This window comes from Trichechus manatus, unplaced genomic scaffold (genome assembly GCF_000243295.1).
Source record: "Trichechus manatus latirostris isolate Lorelei unplaced genomic scaffold, TriManLat1.0 scaffold00020, whole genome shotgun sequence".
In the NCBI taxonomy this organism is placed as follows: Eukaryota; Metazoa; Chordata; class Mammalia; order Sirenia; family Trichechidae; genus Trichechus; species Trichechus manatus.
The window spans coordinates 6697831-6719848 of NW_004443956.1; positions in this window are offsets into that span (position 1 = coordinate 6697831).

Below are 22018 nucleotides of genomic sequence, written 5' to 3' on the forward strand. Positions count from 1 at the left end.
TTCTTTCTATCTAATAGCTGCAAAAAGAGAATCCCTCTCAATTATACTTTTGAAGCAGAGCACCATATATTTAAACGACACCATTTAATAACTCAAGAGAATGCACTCTAGTCTGTCTGTCCTTGCAAACACTGCTAAGGGAATTTCAAGTAGGCAGAAGTAAAGGTTCTGCCACTTACAACATCTGAAGAAATGAAATGAAATTCTCCATTCCTGCCTCTTAGAGGGGAAAAAAACCCCCAACTGTTTTCACATCTTTGAATCTGCCCTGTGTAAGCCCACGGCACCCAGGGACAGCCCCCTGCTCCCTGGAGGAGCTCAACAAACATTTCTTGATGAAGATAAACACCTGCTGTATTTAAATACGAAATGAAGAAGGCAGAGCGTAAATGAATCTAAGAATAAACTGGGTGTGTATGTGCACACAGCTACTATTAGCATTATGGAAAATTACATTCCCACTACTAATATGATTATCATTCTAATAACAAAGGGCTACCACTGAGAAAGGGAAAATTGCAAAGAAAAAAAAGAAATTAATCAGTTAAAGAGGAGAGTGAGTTTAAAACACACATATACTTGTATACTCAAGAGCTCCCAAATAAAGCAAAAGGATTCGATTTTTATAATAGAAGTGATGGCAGGGGTGGAAACAGCGGTAAACACTGTGAGCTCACAGAAGGATATAGCTTGAAAGTACGGGAATAAAAAGTATACTATCTCTACTAGTCCTCCTTCCTTTTCCCTCCGTCCCGAAGTGCCTTTGTCCAACATATTCCATTTAACTGACGCCTCAATGCCTTATTTTCTATGAGGTTCGCTCATATCAGTAACGGCAAGAATCAGGTTGGTCAAATATTCACTAGAGAAGCACAAAGGTTTGCATCAGCAGACAGAGAAGAAAAGTTGTTGCTGACAAAGAATGGGAGAACAATGTATTTAAAAATGGTGCTTAGCTTTTTTAGGATTAGGCTAGACTTTATCTACTTAGGAAGCCCACTGTGAGCTAGAATTGGAATTAATTAGACCGTTCTCTCATGCCAAGCAATCATTGTTTTAAGAAATCATCTCTTTTCCCAATGATATATTCCAAATGAATGTCATGATTTGAGAATAGAATGTTTTGGATGACACTAGAAGATTTCAATACCTTAGCACTTGCTAATGAGTGTATAGGGAAAACTTCTGAAGTCTGACCCAGTGATTGTTCTACCCACAATACTGTACTACCATTTGGCCTTTCGTGGGGGTATTAACCTTTCTAGAAGTGCCATTCATTTATAAAGAGTACTTAAGAAGAAAACAAAATTACTTACTTTCTTACAACTAAAATGACTCCTCAATCACTGAGGACAATGTTGGCAGAAGTAACTTTTCAGGGTATGGGTTTAGCGAGTTAGTGGACAACTTTCTCCAGCTCTGTTCTGACTCCCTTTGTATCAGGCCGGGTCGGCAAAACCAAACAAAGCCCCAGCTCAGCACAAAGAACTTAGTAGGACCTAAGGCTGTGGGTAAAGAAAACAGGAGACTTGGGAAACCGAGGGCCTCTTATTTTTAAATGCCCAAATGTTTACCAGCTGACCTTCCCTTTACAGCAGTTCTGGGAAGCAAGGTGCATACAATAAAGTTCAAACCAATCAACTGCTTTCAGCTGTTCTTGTGCAATGAATTTTTAAACATTTGGTCATTAAGCCCAATATATATGCAGGTCAGTTTTTGAACAGGATGGGAACAGTTTAGGAGCAGATGCCGCGGCACTGCTTGGTGGAAAGGGGATGTAAAGAAGCACCGATGATATTTACATGGTTCCACCCATTGGGTTCAATTTCTCCCAGTTCTTTTGCTTTGCAGCCACCTCTATAGATTGCTTCAATGATCAGGAATAGTTATTAACCTCTGTTGCCACTTCTTTTCATTAATTGAACGGCAACCTGAAGACCATAATGAGAAGACCCTGGGCCACTGTTCTCTTAAACTGGACCCTCCGTGGATCGTTTGAAGGGGATGTAGCTAAAAATCGAGTTGTTTTGTTGGATTGGTGATTGGCATATTGATTTGTTAGTTTGTGAGCAGTCTGTGTTAGATTCTTCAACTTATTTTTGAACATCAATGAGCTGAAATCTTTCAGTGGTAAAGAATTTAAATCACCTAACCATTTCCCTTTGCTACATTCTGGTGGCCATATGTATGGGGGTTGCTTTAATGCTGATATCATGGGGGTCAAACACAAGATTGCATTGAAGATGGGAAAATAATAAGACCCAGTATCCTACAAACCTGTTTAAAAGGTTATCTTTGTCAGCTCAGACCAGCAACCTAGTTCAAATGATTGCATTGCACATAAAGAGCTTCTAACATCGACAATCACTAAATTTGATAATTTGCATTGCCCCTCCATGTCCCCCAACAACGCAGGAGGGGATGCTGCTGGAGTTTATGTTTTAGATTAGGACATGCATAAAATATCATCTAGAAGTTACCCTAACCCATAAAAGTCCAACATGGCCAGGTATGTTTGGATGGTGGAAAAATAACCAACCACAGCTTGCTGATAAAATAAAGAAAATAGAGGTGGGGTTAGGGGGGAAAGACAACTCAGCTTTAAAAGGCCCATCTGGTTATGTATAGGGCCTTTGTATGCCTACAGCAGCTGGTAATTTGGTTTAAATATCTGAACAGCCAATAATCTCGATACCGTCACAACTGTGATAGTAACGGCAGGGTGTTAAAACTTTGTGTGTTGTGTGTGTGTACATGCGTGTATTAGCAAAATTCTGTACTCCTCGCAAACTATCAGAGACACAGAAAAGAAAAATATTCATAAATAAATATTTAATTAATACATGTATCATTTCTAGTGTTTGGTATTAGAAGTATTCATCCCTGAAGATTTTCACCAAGAAAAGTGAACACGTATTGCTAAGCGGAAAATCATTCTTGATAGATGGGCTTGTAGAACAATCATGGAATAGCCGTTATGAGGGAGGTATGGGAAAGTCATTTATATTTTAAATAACCAAATATCTAAGATGTCCCCACCACTGTTAACTCTAACAATGTTAACAATTGTTAACTTTAACAATGAGAGGACATCTTAGATATTGATAGTGTATGCAGACATTTGCATGTGCTCCTATATTAAAGTTTTCACTGAAAAATCAAGGAGAACTTCTGAACCGGAAGCTGTATGGAAAATGCCCTTTAAATACAATAGGATTCATTCGGGAGTTCTCATTTCAGGAGAAACCAAATCTTATCAAAAGCCCATAGACAAAAACATCAAGGGGTCTCTGGGTCTTTCTCAAAATAGAAATCTATCGGTATGAGAAAAGTAATATTCATTTGGTCAAGAAAGAGAAATTTCTGACTAAAGACCTAACTTTTTCAAGAAATGAGTCCATACAATTGCTTTTTCCCCCCACAGAGGTGGAGTATTCCATTGCTCATTACTGACAGGAAAGAGGGAGCGATCAAGGAGAGGCAATAGAATCAGTGAGGGGAATTTTAAGGGCCTTTGCTAGAACTTCATAAATACGAGGAGATAAGCTTAGAATAACCATCAGGGCAGCTCACTTCTCGCAATAATATAAATGATATTTCCTAATCATTACTCTGCTTCTGACAGAATTTTAAATAAGAAAATATGACTCATTTTAATCATTATTACCTGATGAATGTCTTTTAAAATCTAGATACATAGATCTAATTTTTTTTTTCCTAATCTTATGCTATGCCACCAGGAAAGTTTATTTTTAATAGCCATTTTTTTGGTGTGTGTCTCAAAAAACAATGGTTTGTGCTCCCTCTGTTGGCTTTTCAGCAGCAGTTGATTCGTAAATTCAGTTCCTGGAGGTGCCCCGACACAGCTGGCCACACTGCGGCTGCAGCAAGGGATAGATAGGGTGTGTCATTGATTGAACTTTATGATCTTATTAAACACAAAGTCATTCCAATTCAGGCTGGATTACCCAATAAGCAAGGTATGTACGAGCACAACTGTGCCTTTCCACCAATCTGCAGTACACAGTTTCACCTGTCTCCACCACAGCAAAGACGTGGTCACACCCATGTGAAATTGTTCACCACAGATTAGCAAGTAAATACACTTAAACCCGTGCGTGCCTTGCTCAATGCAAGCCAGTGCATACTGTGCTTACTGGTTAACCCGACCCTGTTCCAATTTCATTTCTTCCAAATAATGAACAAAGGCGAAGATATTTGGTAACAGAGCAAAGCCATTTTACAACTAAGGAAGAATATAGATGCCCCTAAAATAACAGGTTGAAATTTTTTAAATGTATAAAAAATAGTTCTAACCTTTAGAGTAGGCAAGGAAACATATTAATGAAGAGTAGACTTTCTGTTTATTAATTGTTTTGGTCTTTGTAAAGGCTGCCAACTTAATGGACAGAGAGTACAAAATCAGGAACAACTCATTTTAACACCCTGGTCTGGGTAACTTGAGCAGGGAAAAACCTAGAACTAGTTTAACTTATCCTCCTGTTTTTTTAAAAAAGGAGATTTAGGATCAAATTATTCTATGGACTTGATTACTATTCACCTTCATTGAGTTGTGAAAGAACTCTTGAGAAAAACTGTTCATGATGAATATGACATTCTCCAAGGTGTATTTGTTTTCAGCCACTGTCTAGTTGTGGGTCTTAGCCTTTAGTGCTAAAATATTAATTCTGAGAGTTTCATTTCTCAATTCCCTCAGTGTTTCAGGCTAATGTATTTGTGGCTTAAATTATCTAATTATATATCTTGATAATTTATTTGCCTTATTTGTAGATACCTTCTCATTGTTAGACAAGTAGGTTTACTTTTTTTCAAAGGTGACTAGAAAAGAACCACGCTGTTGTCGGTTGCCATTGAGTCGATTCTGACTCATGGCGACCCCATATGTGCAGAGTAGAACTGCTCCGTAGGGTTTTCAAGGCTGTGACCTTTCGGAAGCAGATCACTAGGCCTGTCTTCTGAGGCACCTCTGGGTGGGTTTGAACCATCAACCTTTTGTTTAGTAGTCCAGTGCTTAACCAGCCAGCACTAACTGAGAATTTGCTATGTTCCAGGCATCATGCTAAGCACTAGAGGTACATTATCTTACCTCATCCTCAGAACAATCCTTTGAGGACTATCAGAGCCATTGCCTTCGTGCTCATTTTGCAGGAAAGGAACCTGAGGGTTAGAGAGATCAGATCACTTGCCTAAGGTCACAAGCCTGAGGAGAAACAAGAGCTGCACTTCAACCCAGACAGTGTGATGCCAAATCCTTGTTCCTGCCCACCATGTCACAGGACAGTTCTCCAACTTTAGTGGGCCAACAAATCACCTGGGGATGTTGTTAAAGTACAGATTCTGTTTTAGTGAGTTCAGGTTGACCCGGGAGACCCTGGGTGTTGCAAATGGTTAAGTGTGTGGCTACAAATTGAAAGGTTGGTGTTTCGAGCTCTCCCAGAGGCACCTTGCAAGAAAAGCCTGGGGATCTGCTTCTGAAAGGTCATAGCCATGAAAACTCTATGGAGTAGTTCTACTCTGACTCATGGGGCTGCCATGAGTAGGAATCAATGTGACAGCAACGTTTTTTTTTTTTTAAAGTATGTCCTGAGATTGTGCATTTCTAATGAGTTCCAGGAGCCCTGGTTGCACAGTGGTTAAGAGCTCTGACTGCTAACTAAAATTCAGATCCACCAGCCACTCCTCAGAAACTGTGGGGCATTTCTCCTCTGACCTATAGGGTCACTATGGGTCAGAATCGACTTATTGGCAAAGGGTTTGGTTTGGTTGGTTAAGGGTTCTGGGTTGCACAAATGATAAGCATTTGACTACTAACCAAAAGATTGGCAGTCTGAAGCCACCCAGAGGTGCCTAGGAAGACAGGCCTGGCGATCTCCTTTGGAAAGGTCACAGTCTTGAAAACTCTATGGAGCAATGTTATTCTGACACACATGGAATCTCCATGAGTTGGAATCGATTACAGGGCAAGTAAGAATAACAGGCTAGTGGCTCTTAAACTTTAGTGACCTTAGAATCACTTGAAGGGCATTTTAAAACTCAGATAGCTGAGCCCTTTCTCCAGAGTTTCTGATTCAATAAATCCAGGGTAGGGTGGGCTCGTTTGCATTTCTAAAAGCTCCCAGGTGATTTGGATGCTGTTGGTGCTTAGGAACCACCAGCGTGGAAGGTGAAGCCCCGCTCACCAGATTCTAATTCTGCAGGCGTTGGGAGGGTCCCTGAAGAGCAGCGTTCACACTAGCCCCAGCTGATTTTTATAACTAGGCAATTTTGCAAAACAATTATAGAGCAGGATATACATACGGCCTGTTACATTAGAATGTAGTGTTCTATAGTAAGGCTGTGTGTCGTGTGTTCCATTGCTGTCAAGTCGATTCTGACTTATAGCGGCCCTATAGGACAGAGTGGAACTGCCTCATAGGGTTTCCAAGGCTGTACTCTTTATGGAAGCACACTCAGACTCCCACATCTTTATCCCTCAGAGGGGTTAGTGGATTCGAACCATTGCGCTTTTGGTTAGCAGCCAAGCAGTTTAACCACTGCACCACCAGGGCTCCTTATAATCTATTACACTTTATTACTCCCCAGATACAATAATACTTGATATTAGTCAAACAACACACTGTAGTACAATGGAGAAAACTCCCCCTTTTTTTTATATAGTGTTTTCCTTTGAGCTGGCTTTTGGTGGTAGTTTTCTGAGGCTCTGCAACGGCCTTCCAGGCAGTGCCCAATGCGGCGGTTTGAATCTTTCATTTTTCATGTGGTATATGTTCTTCAAAACACTAGCTACACAGCAAACCCTTGTGTAACCTTGCTGTTTGCCAGAATTCAATCTGGTAACTGTGACATTGCAATTACATTGATGGGGTGTGTGAGATCAGTAGATACGTTTGCCACTCTGTCTGAGCAACAACAATCCTAACAGGACCCAAGCTGGAAAATGATTTGGGGAAGTATCAGCTGAGGCAAGAAGACATTAGATGCTCGAATGACTTCAACCACAACAGGCTCTGTACTGTATTTTTACGCAAATAATGTGCACCGTCTACGTGTGTTTGCCAACCATGCCCTCCCCCTCGTAAGGTATCTTCGTAAGCACCGCTATGCCAATTTTTTTTTACATGTTGCTGTAAAAAAGATTAGCATAGCGCTGCTTATGAAAATACCTTGTGGAGCGGGGCAGGGCGTGGCTGGCAAACAAAGAAGGCACACGTTATTTGCATAAAATACTATATATGCACCCAAGGCAAAGCAGGTACTGACCTCTCCACATGCTACAAGCTTATATGCTTACTGCTGTCTGCCTCTCACCTAGCTTTGGGCTGGTGTTGCTGCTATTAACCAACTTGTTAGTAGTTGCCATTGAGTCAGTTCCGATTCATGGTGACCCCGTGTGAAAAGAATGAAACATTGCTCCGTCCTGTACCATCTTCACAATCGTTGGTATGCTCAAGTTTATTGTTGTGACCACTGTGTATTTTGAGTGCCTTCCAAACTAGGAGGCTTATTTCTAGTACTCTATCAAACGATATTCTGTTGTGATCCACAGGGTTTTCATTGGCTGAGTTTTTCAGAAATAGATTGCCAGGCCTTTCTTTCTAGTCTATCTTAGTCTGGAAGCTCTGCTAAGCCTATTTTCCAGGGGTGACCCTGCTGGTATTTGAAATACCGGTGGCACAGCTCCCAGCATCACAGCAACAGGCAAGCTACCACAGTACAACAAACTGACAGATGGGCAGTGGATCAACTAACTACCAAAACCAAGGCAAACCTGTTGCTATCAAGTGGATTCCGGCTCATAGCAACCCTATAGGACAGAGTAGAATTGCCCCATAAGGTTTCCAAGGAATGGTAGGTGGATTTGAACTGCTGACCTTTTGGTTAGCAGTTGAGCTCTTAACCACTGTATCACCAGGGCTCCTAAGTAACCATACCTCTCATATAAAACATGCATAAACTAAATTTAACTGCGAAAGCAACACTGCAGGAAAAGTGACAACAGATGGAACACTTCAAAAACAAACGAAACAACTAAACTAAACGTTAAACACCTTGCACGTTGACTATAAAAATAAGACAGGAAAAAACAATAACAACCATTTAAAAAAACCATAAACCAAGCACAGCCACCCATCCATTCATGAGTCTACACTTTGACCTCATTGACGAGAAGATTGGACACTTTGGACATTTTCTATAGGGTCACTATGAGTCGGAATTGACTCAATGACAATGGGTTTGGTTTTTGGTTTTTCTGACTTTCTGCAAATATTCTCAAATGCTTTAGATTTACAATAAGTATATACAGTAATATGACAAATAAAAGTATATGAACAAACTAGGTCAAGAAATAAGACATTACTAACATAGTTTAAATCTTCTGTGCCCCCTCCTACCTCATTTGTCCCTCCCTCCTTCATCAACACTCTAGAGAATTTGATATTTATCATTTCCTTATATATCTTTAAGCTATTTTATATATATATATAGATGGATGCACAAGGAATAAATAGCATTGTTTTGGAGGTTTTTCAACTTTACATTAAGTGCTATCATATTTTATGAATTCATCTGCAATTTTTTTTCACACAACATACTTTTATGTTAACTATAGTTCTTAGGTCATTTACTTTCATGTTCTAGCATCGTGTATGATGTAACTATACCACAATTCATAAATCCATTTTCTTGATGATGCACATTTGCATTGTATTTTTTTTTTTTCTTTTTCTAAACAAGGATGCAATAAACATTTTTCAAATTCCTGGTGTAAACTGCGGAGATTTTCTTGAGTACAATATCAACTTTAGTAATAGTGACTAAGGTTGGCATTGTCCAATATGGTAGCCACTCATCACATGTGGTTATCGAGCCCTTGAAACGTGGCCTGTCCACATTGAGACGTGCTTTAAGTATAAAATACACTTCAGATTTCAAAGACTTAGTATGAAATAAAGAATGTAGACTATTTCATTAATAATTTTTTGACTGATTGCATGTTGAAATGGTAACGTTTTGGGTATACTGGGTTATATAAAATAATTATTATTAAAATTAACTTTATCTGGTTCTTTTTACTTTTTTTAATGTGGCTACTAGAAAATGTAAAATATGGCTCACACTTGTGGATCCCATTATATTTCTGTTGGGCTGTACTGACCAAAATGTTCTCCAAAGTGGTTATACCAATTTAGTCTGCAATGTTGAAGAATGTCCCCAGATTCTTGCTAACGTATGGATTTGTTAAACTCTCACTTTGTCATTTTAACTGTGAAATAATCCCTTTGTGGTATGATTTTGCATTTACCTCACTACTCATTATATTTATTGCCCATTTTGGTTTCTTCTTCTGTGGGTGACTTTTGACCATTTTACTATTGGGTTGTTTGTTGTTTTCTTACTGATTTGTAGGATTTATTTTCTCCCAGTTTATGGCTTTTAAATTATTTTTTTCCCAATGATATCTTTTTGAAATGTAGAAATACATAATTTAATATATCCATTTACTGATTCTTGGAACTTGATTTTCTCAGTGAATATGTAACATTTTGAAATGGTTTAACACAGGTAGACATGTTTTATTTGTTTTCGTAATTGCTATACCCGAGCACCTAGGACAGAGCCTGGTCTGAAGGGGTACTCAATAATATTCATTGATTGAAGTTATGTTACCCTTCTGTGGATCTCTGGAGTCTATATTATGCCTTTGTCATCAGCTTCCTTCCTCAGGATCTACATTCTTTTTCCTGTTTAGCTTGATGTGACCTGCTTTCATTCCCTCTGAAGCTCATTCATTTCATATTTTCACTCTATTGACAATCTGTACTTACATAGTGTGTTTCAAAGTGTGTTGCTTGCAATAGCAGTTCCAGAGGATGTTAAAAATGTTATGTGAAAAATGGCTTATCATAGACAGATAGGGCTTGGGAACCAAGTTGGATAGTTTTTGGTATTACTTCTACAGCCTCGACATGCTGATCTAAGAATAGGCATGGATACGATTACAGCATTTCCCACACCTATTTACATGAGTGCACTTTAAAAAAAAAAAAAAGTTATTGTGCATCTCCTGCTCCAAAGAATATATTTTTTAAAAAGCCATGGATGGGACTATTGGAAGACTGAATTAAAAACTCAAGAATGTGATTACACACAAAGCAAAATATAGAATGTGGGAAGTAATTTAGAAAAATCAAATGCTGAAATTGACACACCCTCAACTCAAGTAGCTGAATTTTTCAATGTAAGCTGTTTTCTTAAAATTTTTAAATGGCGTCCCCTTCCCAATGTCAGGATAGGCCTGCCATCCACTTTAGGGCTTGCACTTTGAATTAAAGTAGTTAATACCCAACCAAACCTGTTGCCACTGAGTCAATTCTGAATCATAACGACCCTATAGGACAAAGTAGAATGGCCCCATAGGGTTTCCAAGGAGAGGCTGGTGGATTTGAACTGCCAACTTTTTTGGTCAGCAGCCGTAGCTCTTAACCACTGTACCACCAGAGCTCCAATGCAGTTAATAGACCAAACAAAAATCTAGCTTTTTTTTTTTTTTTTTCAAGTAGAGAGAGTATTTTTGAAATAACTGTTCTCTAATATGAAAGGAAAAAACATGTCTTTCTGCACCCTGTGAGATTTTTCTTATGTCAACAACTTAGGATAAAAAAATCCTTTGTCCTTTTTCTATATATTTTTTTCTTTCATTCTAAATTTAGCATGTGTGTTGAGAAAATATGTTCTCTTTTAACATTATAGAACTTATTTCTGTGAGCAGTGGGGAAATGGTGTAAGATAGGCAGAAAAGCATACGGTTATGTCCTTGAACACAGTAGGAAGAAAGTGTTAAGTTTATAAAATTCTCTTTCCTTTGTTTCTGCCTTTAGATTTGGAGGGGGTTAGAGATGACATGATCAAAAGCTTGATCCACAGGAAGAAATACCGAATTGGTAAAGCTAATCTGGAGATGGAGTTGGCAATATTTATGAAAATTAAAATAGACATTTCCTTTGGTCCATAATTCTATTGGTTCAGTGGTAGAATTCTTGCTTTCCATGTGGGAAACCCAGGTTTGATTCCCGGCCAATGTACCTCTTGTGGAATCACCACCTGTCTGTCAGTGGTGGTTTGGTGGTGCAGCGTTCAGAGCTCAGCTCGAACCCAAAGGTCAGCAGTTGGAACCCACCTGCCACTCCTTGGAAACCCTATGGGGCAATTCTACTCTGTCCTATAGGGTCACTATGAGTCAGAATTGACTTGATGGCAACGGGCTTTTTTTTTTTTTTTGGTTATGATGCTGAACAGCTTTCAGTGGAGCTCCTAGACTAAAACAGAGTAGGAAGAAAGGCCTGGTGATTTACTTCTAAAAAATCAGCTAATGAAAACCCTATGATCACAATGGGCTCACTGTAAGTTGGGGGCCGAATGGACAGCAGCTAACAACAACAACATCCTAGAAATCCTAGGAAAAAGAAATCACTGATAAACAGTAAGGTACGCATTCACAAATATTCATCAAAATATTATTTATAACAGTGAAAAAAAGGTAGACTATTTACATATCCATTACTGGGGGAATACTTTTAAAGGCTTGTTATCAATATATTATGGAGTAATATGGAGTGCTAAAAAAGAATTGCAACTACATCTGATGCAAGGAAAGATCTCCAAGATATATTTTGAGTGGGAAAGCAAGTTGTAGAACGAAGCATATCAAGCAATACCAGTTTAAAAAACATAAAACGTATTTATTTCTACAGACGTACACATATAGGCTATCAATGCAGTAAGTAAACACAGTATGAAAAACAGTATTTACATTTGGTGAGGGTCCTGGAATTGGAAAAGGTGGTCAAGGGGATACAAAAATAATTTTGTCCCGTACTGCTTGTGTAATTATACATTAATGAACAAATTTGCAAGAAAAATGTTGTTTATTTAAATGTTATGCAATCTTTTACACATCTGTCTGTGCCATGTCTCAGATTTTCTCAGGCTAACATAACTGGCCTTCACTACTTAGAGAAAAAAAAAAAAAACAAAAACGCAAAACTGATAAATTTCTGCTTACCATTTGGACATGTATACTCATTATCACTTTAAGGACCATTTCCCGAAGCTAAGGGAGAAAAATGAGAGAGCAAATGGAGGAGAAATAGCTTTGTCTCAGGGAAGCCGCAACAGCACAATTTGAAGATTCTCCACTTGACATTTTTTCCCCAGGACGGGACGTGTAGAAACATATTTGCCAACAACAAAGCCAATTGAGGCTTTAGAAACAGAGAGAAAGAAAAGAGGCCCAGAATGAAATTCGTTTGAAGACTACCTGGGTTGTCCATTGTCTACACTCTTCGCCTTGGAAACGAATCAGCAAATATGTATGCGGCGGCTGCGTCGTCCCCGAACCCAGCACTAGATTACAAACATGCCAACGGGAAGGCGCTAGAGACGCCCGCCAAGATCTGAGTATCTCGGCTGTGAAAACAGGTAGAAGGGCCTGCTCAGCTGAAACCTGCAATTGGGTATTAGGGAGAGCAGAGACGCGTTATGGGGGAATTTATGAACCTATTTGAACATCATAAGTTTGAAATTTCCAGACAAAATTGAGCCTTGTACGGTTCCATTTATCACACTTTCCATTTCAGGCTGGCTGAGATGGAGGGGGTTTAAGTGACAGCTTGCTCATCCTCACCCCCAGGCCACCTGAAGAAATTGTGGAGCGGAGCCTGCCTGGCACGTAGGAAGAAGATGAGAAGAAGGGGCTGAGCAGCAGGGGGATTTGGAATGAGTGAGCTAGTTGTGGTGGCACTGAGCAGGTAGACTGCCCGACGAGAGGGACAAAAGAGACTGGGGAAGGGGCTGAAAGGAAGACCTGAGCACGAGAACCAGAAGAAGACTTGCAATCGAGGCCCCGTGCCAAGAGAACGGTAAAAGGCAACAGAGCAGGAGGGCGGAGAAACAAATCGCCCAGCTGCTTAAGTGGAGCACGTTGAAATAGACGGGGATGTTGATTTAGAACAATAATCAGAGAAGCCAGAACAACAAAAGAAACGCAGAAAGGTACTGCCTGGAGGAAGAAAATCTCTGTAGCATTTTTTTCTTACTGCTTTTTAAAATGGGAAAGAACCGTCAAGGTGGGTGGAATTATTTCAGCCTCTCTAAACATGTGGCTACCTGCCTGGCTGTGGTCAGGATGTTTGCTTGGCTGCCTATCGGCTCTTATTTCCTTAGAAGGTTGAAGAGTTCGCTTATCCATTCCCATCAAACGTGTGAAACCCGGTTCCCTGATAGAGATGTAGCTCTGTGCTTCGCTGGGCAACAAAAAGGGACAAAGAGAAAGTTCCAGCTTTGCAATTTATAGCTTACTTCCTTCTGTTTTACCTCAGGCCACTGTTTTTCTCTTCCGTTTGAGTTACTGTTAAACACACTTAATATTCTTGGAAATGCTACTATGTTTTTGTTATTGTTTTCAACTCCCCACCTCAAGGTCTGCCCCTTCCTTAATAAAAAAGCTCCTTTTGGGAAGAACAGATCATGAAGTCCTAGAAATTTGAAGCTGGCTTGGGTTAAGAACACTTTCTTTTCGGGAGTCACTTGAGTCACAAGTGACTCACATTAGTACCAGTTTGTTTTGGAATCACATTTAGCAAAAAGTTTTGTTTTTTTTTTTAAATTATGAAGAAGTCTCTGTTTTCCCTGAAAAAAAAAGCAGATTTTGCAAATGAAGGTCATTTATTACAAAAACAAAAGTGTTTTGCATGTAAACAATATGACATTTTACCTGAGAAAATTAGTGCTGAATTATTGACAGAGTGGATTTTGTCTACCTCCACCTTCCTTAGTTACGTGGGGTAGAAAAAATTTGCCCTTGAAAAAGTGTGGCGTCTTGTCCTCACAGACTCACGGAATTATCAGTCCTTTTGTGAAATGAAAGTTGATCAGCCCTTTTGTGAAATGATAGTTTGATAAGCAATTAACATGTGCTTCTTTAAGACAGAGCCACATGTTTAATTAGATTTTTGGATAACAGCATTTCAAGTCTTTCGTTCAAAATCACATGTAGTGCGTTAGAAATGGTCCCATCGGAGGCTCTTGCTGAGACCACAAAGGAAGATCATCTCTCTCTCTAGCAAAGCTGGACAATGGGCCTTTCTCACGTAAGCTTTTGCACCAAACTGCCAGGCCATAATCAACAACAATCAGTGTCTCATGAGACTGCCCAAGTGTAAGTGATACCTGTTGTTTCAGGTGGTCACGCAGAGCTGTAAGATGTTTTCGAGTGCATCAGAGAGAGTGGGACTGCATGCTACTAAGAAAGTGAGAAGAGAAACCAGTTCAAGGGTGCAACTGATGTGAAAATAATTCAACAATCTGAACCACACTATAGACTTGTGGCTAACCCATTGTTCTCTGAAATTCAGGGGGGAGCCAATAAAATCAGCTGCTCTTCTGGAATTGAGTGTGCTGACCCAGCACTTCCCTTGGCTCTGTACCAAGAGCATAAAATCTGTGCTTTTAAACATGAAAGAGGCAATACCCTGATTGGATGGGGTTCTGTAAGATACTCCGATGGCTTATCCTTCGCTTGGGACGGACTGGAAAATGTGTGTTGGAAATCCCTTTCCGAATTACAACATTTCACTTTCAATGCAAAAATATCCTGCAGGCTAAAAGAGAAGTAACACCACTCTAGAGAAAAGCACTGGCTGTCTCCCAGATTAATATGCGGTTATGGTCTACGATAGGGTTAGATGAGGTAAAAATTTCCCACTGCTCTTCCAGAAATACAGGAAATTATTGTGCTTTAAATAAATTTGGGCTAAAAAGCCAATTAAAAGAATTTGGATCAAGAAATGTGACATGGAATGTGATGTAGATATTTCCAGTTCTTGTTCAGGAAACCTTATTGCAAAAAGGTTGAAAGATAATTGAGAAAATAATTTATATGGTGGCGAGAGTTATTTGTGTGAAGATAAAATACAGAGTCCTTTTCATGGAGATGGAGAAGCTGCCAAATAGCTCTTGGTGATAATTCTATGCACAAAATTTTCATAGTGGGCTTCAGTACCTTGCCAGATGAAAGCTTTTGCTCAGTTTAAAGTTGGAAAAGAGATTTGAGTCTCCACCAAGGATAATGTGTTAAGCTTGGTAATTAAAGACTGTTTTCCATAAATAATGCCAAAAGCACATTGGGAACATTGGGCTCATATATTACTGTACTTTAAAGAAATCAAGGACCTAATAACATTCTCGATAGGATAACACACATACACCCCACCTCCCCACTACCACCATTAACATCAGGATATAAGATTATATAATTTTTCTAACCAAGTCTTTTATATTGAATGATATTAAGGGACACTATGTTTATTGTATCTGTAAATATGATAGCTTTTTAAAATATAATAAAAACTTGCATTTAGACAATCCAGTGCTACTTAAAGTGTGATTAATGATCTGATGCCGGTCTATGACGTTTCCAGCCCATGACAAGATAAGTACAGAAATTGAGACTAAACCTTTAGAAACTTATATAGCAACAAAACAATGACTGTTGAATATCACAATTTTCAAATGAGCTTGTGCTTTGTATTTCTTTAGTATTTCAGTGTTCTACTATTGTATATTTCTTGTATTTTACAAAGACACCGGTCAACAATGGTGTCCCTGGGTAGCGCAAATGGTTAATGCACTCCACTGCTAAATGAAAGGTTGGAGGATGAAGTCCACCCAGAGGCATCTTGAAAGAAGGGCCTGGTGATCTACTTCTGAAAATTCAGCCACTGAAAACCCGATGGAGCACAATTCTACTCTGACACACATGGGGTTTCCATGAGTCAGAATCATCTCGGTGGCAACTATATGTATCTATGTATCGCTCTACAATGTTAAAAAATTCTCCTTCACAATTTTAGAAACCCTAATATTAACTGTATTTCTAAGAATCTCAATGTTATTATTTGAATTCACACTATCTTTGCGTTCTAATAAGGTGCATGATTTAATGTCTAATCAGGAAACTCAGATATATGCGTTGAAGCTGGCTGATCTCACCGTTACTGACCCAGTCTCACCCCATTTCCCCCCTCATTTCCTCTATTCAAACCCCACACCCTTCTTTCTGTTTTTCACACACACCAAGATCCTTCCTGTCTTTGAGGCTTTACACTTGCTTCTCCTCCTTATCATCAAAAGTTTTGATAATTGTTACTTATGTCTCAATTTAAATGTCAGCTCTTCAAGCTTAGGCTTCCTTAACTCTAATTGAAAAATAAGTCATCTTGTATTATTTTCTCCATACCACTAACATGACTACTATATATTTTTTAATTGTTTATTGTATTCCCAACGAGACTGTGAAGTCAACAAGAGAAGGAAACTTGCTTTTTTTTTTCACTGCTGTGTACTAAAATCCCAGGGCAAAGTATAACACATTGGCTACAGGTTCATTGAAGGACTGATGGAATGACTGAATAGCTATACTCCCCTACTAGATTGTAAGACCCTCAAAGATAGGTTTTATCTTGTTCATTGATATATCCCATGAATTTTTAGCACAGTGCCTGACACAGAGGAGGTGTCTAATAAATGTCCGTTGAAGAAATAAATGAATAAATTGCCTCCTGGAAACATCCATCTGGGTGTCCGATTGACAATTGGACTCACATATTTATATCTCAAAGCTTACCATTCATCATCCACTTCTGTAGTCTTCAATTATCACCATTCACCTAGACTCCTAGGTAATAAACCAATGTTATAGTTAACCCTGCCCTCACTCACAGTCTTTGTCATCAAATTGAAGAAAAATGAAACTAATTTAAAATTCCATTATTTCTTTTACTTTTGATTGTAGTCTTATTTTATTCCTTATTCTTGTTTACTTTGATGTTGGCATATATATTTTTTTTTCTTTATGATTTGTGCTTTTGTATCTTGTTTAGAAAGTCATACATGTTCATTGTAGTGGACACTGTAGTCTCTTTGGATCCCTCTTATTGGTACTGCAACCCATTTTCTAGCTTTTGTGTGCTTTACAACTTTCCTCAGAGAACTGCCCTGGGGTTACTGGGAATGCTTCTACTCCATGTGCAGAAAGTCAGCAGTAACTGGAAGTTTCTGTCTCTCTGTGTCCAGCCTGGCGCCAACGACTGCCCCTATGACAGTCTGAAAGCCCAGCTCCCTTGCCTGAGGGGACAAACTTTGAAGTGTAGTTTATACTTCACAGAGCCCCTAGAATCAGTCTAAAGCTGCGACGTCACCCAAGGCTAGCTATACATCTGCATTGCACTCAGAGAAATCAAGCACATTAAGGAATTAAGGACACGGAGTTACTTCTTCTCTAATCAACAGCATATGAAAAGAATTACTATTACTATTCTGGTCAAGAAGATTAATACTCTGGGGTAGGAGAAAAAAAAAAACAACAGTCTAGAGTAAAGCTTCCTATGTACTGTGTTACACAAGGCAATCCATAAGAGCCCCTGCAGTCATGAGAGGGGGTCTCCTGTATGAGTGATGTAGTAGGGTTTGCGGAAGGAGGGAAAGGAAGAGTGTCTGGATCCTGGGTTTGTCTTGCAGAGCTGAAGATGAGAAATGAAGTTAAGGAAAGCACCAAATAATCAGAGAGACAAAGGAAAACTTATAACCTACATATGTATCTCTACCTATCTGAAAAGCCTTTTATATAGAGCTGCATCTTACCTAAGAATTAGAACCTAAAGTCAGCCTACATGGTTTAGTTAAAATATAAATCATAGAACACTAAATTACAGTCATTGTAGGGAAGTGGTGATCCTATAAAAGCCACACAGGAAATGAAGCCTGCAAATAGAACAACAAATTTGTGTTTCTTATCTCATGGTTACACTAGTACAAAAACATATTGAGTGGATGGTTAGCAAAATAGTCCACATTATTTCAATTATTAGTTTTCTCTTTCATACTTTCTGTTTCACCCTTGTTTTCGTTTCTCCTTTCATGAGGCAGGACCATATACATTTATGTGAATTAGATGTTTGTAGGATATCATACCATATTAGTATACTCAGACGATAACGATGTAAAAAATTTCAGTGGTTTGAACAAAATGGATGAGAAAGCTAAGGCATTGGATGTAAGAGTTAATGGAAGCAGTTCAAGGAGAGAAATGTCCTCATGGACTCACTGGAAGTATCTTTCTTGGATTGTTGCTGTTGTTAGGTGCCGTTAAGTCAATTTTCAACTCATAGTGCCTATGTGACAGAATAGAACTTCCCCATACCGTTTTCTACGCTGTAATCTTTACAGGAGCAGATCACCAGGTCATTCTCCTGTGGAGTTGGGGGGGGTTCAAGTGAGTTTGGACTTTTGGTTAGTAGCTGAATGCTTAACCATTGTGCGACCAGCAAGGGCAGATTATCCAACAAGTAAAGTAAGCATGGTGCTTATCTTGCTTACCAGATCATCTGTAGTGAACAATTTCACATGTATTTTGCCACGTCATGGTGAAACCCATGTGAAATTGTTCACTACGGATTACTAAGTAAGCACAAATAAGCCCGTGCTTACCTCGCTTACCTGACACGGATTGTAAATTTAAAAAGAGCCTTTGACTCAGCAGGGAGGTGCTGTGGGGTTGGGAGAGAGAACGATGCCAGCCATCCTTAGAAGTAGAATGTTTGATGTGGTGAAAAAATGGGAAATTGTTCACTACAGATGATCTGATAAGTAAGGTAAATACTGTGCTTACTTTGCCTATTGCATAATTGCCCCTGGCCACCACGGTACCCTTTTTGGAAGGGTGATTAAGACAGCTATGAAGGAAACACAACTTTTTCATTGTTCACTCACTGCAATGTCTACAATTGCCTCTTAATTAGAAGAACCCATTTAATTAATTCTTTGAGAAATTTTAGTAATGGAAAAAAATTGCACATACAGGAAATGGATAATTATTTTAACATTTGGTGGCCTTTTATTAAATATTCTGAAAAATATAAACTCTGTAGATGCCAAATTTTGCAACATGATCTTCTTCAGTCTGTCACTATAGTGAAGTAAGCAGCTGAATGAAAAGAAAAGCAAAGTTTCTCTGCTCAGAAGAAAGATAGCATTTATTTATCCAGCCTCACATACTTTTCCACTCGCTGCTTTTAGAAAAACTACACTTGTAAAAGGTTTACTTGTACTGTAATCTTAGACTGGATGTATTAATAGATGCTCTTTTTAAAAAAGAGTAAAAATGAATAAACTAAATAAAAACACAATGCACAAGACTAATACATTTTCATCTTTAACAGAAATTAATACCTTCTGTACCACAGATTTAAATTTTATCAGCTATATTTTTGCATAGAAACTCAGTGGTTATTTTGATTTTTTTCTCACTAACAGAGGATAAAAATGCACAACAATTATCATTGTACAGGAAACCCAATATAAAGTCCCATTATTGGAAAGAAAAGCAGGATACTGCATTCACTTCTAGTCAAACTCAGGAGCATGAAGTGATGAAGGCTCTAGGCATCTGCAGTGCAATGCGTTGCTTTTATATGGGCTTTCTCACCATGGTTGTATAGCTCCCACCAAATGACTGAATAAACCAAAACCAAATGATGGAGTCTATTCTGGCTAGGCAAATGAGGTGCTTGTGGCCCACCAAGGGGACTGGATAGCTTGCTAGTAATGTAAATAAGGTGCATGGCACCCTGCAAATAAGGTGTATGGAATCCTAATGAGGGGATTGGTCACTTTTGCCATCCTGCTAGGCTTAAAGGGATTCATGGGGAGAGAGAGAGAGAGAAGAGCTGTAACACAGAAGACAGCAAGAGAGCGCGGCTCGAGACGGCAGGAGATTGGTGCGAGATGGCTGCCATGGGGCTTACTGACCCACAGAGCTAAGAGGTGTAACACTTGCCCAAGAATGCCGCTAGCAGGGCCTGGCAGCAGCAAGGCCCCAGCAGGGCCCAGCAGCAGAGGGCAAGAAAAAGCTGTTATGACTGAGGAGCTGTGTCCTCAGCTGTTGTCCTTGTTACTTCTAAGTTGATCCTGATCCCAAGTTGTACCCTGTTACTTCCTAATAAACCATTTAACTCTAAGTATGGTTCATGAGTTCTGTGAGATGTTGCAGCATAATACCAAACCCAAAGATAGGAGGGAGAGTACTGAAGGGAGGGGAGTAGTTGATGTTAGAGTTGATGGAGTGGTACAGCAGTTTGGAAAATTTGGGCATTTGGGACATCTTTAACTCCTGCCTCACAGGAACCAGCTTTGTGCTGATCCTTATAAAAGAAATTATTCATTTAGTTGGTGTCAGAGTGGTGGGGTTCACGCCAATGGCCCAGACTCACTGGAATATGTGGTTTTGGAAAAAAAGGGAATAAATAGAAGAATGAGAAACCTTTGGTTTCTGGATAGGATAAAAATCACCCATGGATTGAAGTAGCTGTTATTTCTCAATCAGTTAGTTACCCAAGGCAAAAGCTATTCATGGGAATTAGGAGTGGTGGATCTAACTCCTGAGGAATTGGCTAGCTGGATGCATGTGGAAATATAGAGTGATAAGGAAAGGACCAGAGATACAATTCCTTGGTTTCTGTCATCACTAATAGCTGCAATAGCAGGAAAAAAGAATGTAGGGGTGGATTGTAGCACTGAACCAAGCCCAGATCCAGTCTGGTCAGAGCTACTACTAACCTCAAGGCCAACCTGGAAAGGAAAAATCCTGTGGGAACAACAGGAATTACCCCTACGACTGCTGATCACCAAGAAGGTAGTCAGTGAGGGGAATGGAAAAAACCAAGGAACTATAGAAACCAGGGTGTATAGTGTAAAGGAGTTGCTTCAATTTGTAGATCAGTATCATCAGCTTCCTGAGGAACCGTTACTAAAATGGATTGTGAGAAGAACTAATTTAGGGGCAGTGTCTTTAGTTTTCAATGCTGCAGAAAGGAAGAGTATGTTTGGGTTGATGCAAGACCCACAACTCACTATAAACAGTCATGAATGATGATGCAAGATCCAGTTACACAGCAGGTTAACCTGGAGGGGACAGCCAGCATAGGGGACTGGATAAAATTTGCAGTGAGATTTGTTTACCCTGATAAGGGAAACCTCCCCTCTCCTCCTCTGAATACCCAATGGAACACTCCAGAGGAAGCAGCTGATGTGTTGCTTATGCAAACCATGCTAGAATGGTTTTATGGTGATCAGGTTATTCTTCCAATAGTATGCCCCTTACACAGGTCATGGCAGATATGGTAATCAAGGGAACCCCTTCTACATGGGCACCTCATGTACTCTTATTATTGCAAAACAAAGCAGCAATCTGAGAAGGCTTGTTGGATCTGTTGGCATAGCTTCCCTGCATGGGTCTTATAGATGCAAGAAACATAAGGGTGAGTCATAGGAGAATGGGAAGAGGCAATGGGGAGAGAACTTATCCCAATGGGGAGAGGACAGAGATTTTTAGGTGGTTACTAAGAAATGTGATGCACATAGCGACATTGATGGAGTTCAGACAAAGGTTCTAATGCAGCACTATAGGAGGTTGGGTGGACCAATGGAAACTCCTGTTGGTCCCTCAACCTTAAATAGGCCTACACAAGTCCATTCTATTCATCCTCCCAAAAAAACCCTTTGCCATCGAGTCAATTTTGACCCATAGCAACCCTATAGAACAGAGTAGAACTTCCCCATAGGGTTTCCAAGGAGTGGCTGGGGGATTTGAACTGCTGATCTTTTGGTTAGCAGCTGAGCTCTTGACCACTGTGCCACCAGGGCTCCAAACCAAACCCATTGCCACTGAGTTGGATCTGAGGCCGTTATGCACATGTGTTGGTAAAATGGCCTGGGGGGTGGGGGAAGAGGCATTCTTGGGGCTCCTGGACACAGGAACCCAATGTACTGTATTCCCAAAACCTGCAAATAAAATCTTGAAGGGGTATTTCGTGGATTCATCATTGTTCTATATCGTTGCATAGTATTTCATTGTGTGTATGTACCATAATTTGTTTATCCA